We start from the raw sequence: 2453 nt of genomic DNA, 5'->3' as shown, positions 1-2453 counted from the left end.
AGAATTATTCCTCCTGTTTTCCACCTCGACAGTAAAAGTGCCTCTCTTCTCTGCCATAGGACTGGGAGACATGTTCAGGATGTGAAGTCATATAGGGACATCTTTGAGTTCATAAACATCTCCTGTTCATAAATATCCGACTAAAGACTGAAGCTTCCACTGCTCCCAAAATAGCTTTGGAACCCAGCACAGGCATTTCCAAGAACAGATTTTCATCCTTTCAAGAATTCCGTGAAAGAGCTGGGTGCAATGTGTGCCTCTAAGCACAGCTACTTGGGAGGATGAGGCAGGAGGATCACTTGAGCCCAGGATTTGAGGCCAGCTGGACAACACACTTTGATCCTCAGCCCAAATAAATAAGTAAATATAAAAATAAATCAATCGATCCAACAATTCTGTGAAAGCAAAGAATCCTCTCGTTTGTATGCCTACCAGAGTTTCCTGAAGCTGGTCACATACACTGCCCTGACCCTGACTGTGATCTCAGACTGTGGATATAGATTGGTCTAAACTCCAGATAAGGAAGTATCTAGTATGGTCCATTATAATCCTGGTCATTCTCATTTCAATTCATTTTGGTACAATATTAGGCTACTCTGAACATGCAATTCCCCAATCCTTCTATTTAAAAGGGATTTCTTGCCTGTAGTGAGCCTTGGGATTGACTCTATAGCCATATCAGGGCTAGATAATTATTCTGAACCAATCAATTTCATCCCCTTCACCAGTGACTGGTTCAGAGATAAATAGTCCTATGCCAATAGGTGTCAAGACCCAAGGGAGAGGCTGTGGCTTCAGAAAAGAGAAGCCTGTCTTTCTAACCCACTAGTCTGTTAACATTACGTTTGTGACTGGGCACAGTGGCTTACACCTGTAATTTTCAGCACTTTGGGAGGCTGAGGCGGAAGGATCACTTGAGGTCAAGAGTTTGAGACCAGCCTAGTCAACATGGTGAAACCCCGTCTCTACTAAAAATACAAAAACTAGCCGGGTGTGGTGGCATGCACCTGTAATCCAAGCGACTCGGGAGGCCGAGGCACGAGAATCACTTGAACCCAGGAGGTGGAGGCTGCAGTGAGCCAAAATTGTGCCACCGCACTTCAGCCTGAGTAACAAGAGTGAGACTCCATCTAAAAAGAAAAAAAACACAATAGGTATGTTTCCTTGGTGGCTCCAGAAGCCCTCCAGTGACACCAAGGCACCAAGGGACCCAGTACTTGGGCTGGAAGCCCTATTAAGGGTGGCAGAGGGGAGAAATGAAAGAACTTGCGACTGCTGATGTCACTGAGCCGCTGAATCAACAGCCGGGAAGCCAGCCTTGCTTCCTGCTTTGTGAGACGATACACTTAATACTTTCCATCCTTGGGGGTGGGAATCTTGTTATTTGCCGATGGAAATATTACACATCATCCCCAGCCCCCACTCCCCTGCCTCACCCAGTCCTACCCTTTACCATGGCAAGTCCTGCCACGGAGGAGCTGGCTGCCTCAGAAAATCTCTTGGGGAAACCAGTCCTGCCTGAATTGGGGTGGGATTGCCAAGCATTTTGCACCCCACCCTCCTTACTTGTTTTTTGGTGTTTTTTTAAATTTAATTTAATTTTATTTTTATTTTTTGAGATAGAGTCTCACTCTGTTGCCCAGGCTGGAGTGCAGTGGTGTGATCATGGCTTATGGCTGCCTCGACCTCCTGGGCTCAAGCGATCCTCTGGTCTCAGTCTCCCTCCAGAGTAGCTGGGACCACAGTTGTGTGCCACCACGCTCACCTAATTAAAAAAAAATGTAGAGATGAGGTCTGACTACGTTGCCCAAGCTGGTCTTAAACTCCTGGGCTCAAATACTCCTTCTACCTTGGCATCCCAAAGTGCTGGGATTACAGGCGTGAGCCATCTTGCTCGGCCATGTTCCCCTTTGAATGCAGGAGTATCGCCTCTTCCAGGCAGGAGTTCCTCGTATTCAGTGAGACAAGCACAGACCCAGATAATTACATGAGCTGCCACTGGAAGAGCTGTTGTTAATTTTGATGGCAATAAAAAGCCTTGCCAGTACGTTGAGCTAATTTCATGAAAATGCTGGGAGGAGGGTCATGGGCTGGATCCCAGATTATTAATAATGTCAAGCTTCATTTGAACCATTCAGAAAATTCCTCTCAGTTGCCTCCAGCAAACTGCCACAGGTTGCTACTTTCCTCTGAAATCAACAGTCTTCTCATGGGCAAATGTGGATTTTTTTGTTCTTCCCTAGAAAATAATTAAAGTCACAAAGTCCAATAAATACTTAAACAGAATGTAGTTTTAATTAAAAACTTTCCACCAAGTCTGCAGTTGCAGGTCTCTCTTCGCAAACAGGCATGCTGACAAGCATCAGTCTAAGTATCTGAAACTAGAAACCCTTACAAATAATAATAGTAAATCTGGTTTCTACATATACCCATGGTGTGTGTGTGTGCAAAGG

This window comes from Hylobates moloch, unplaced genomic scaffold (assembly GCF_009828535.3).
Source record: "Hylobates moloch isolate HMO894 unplaced genomic scaffold, HMol_V3 SCAFFOLD_14, whole genome shotgun sequence".
NCBI lineage: Eukaryota > Metazoa > Chordata > Mammalia > Primates > Hylobatidae > Hylobates > Hylobates moloch.
This window is presented reverse-complemented; position numbering follows the sequence as displayed.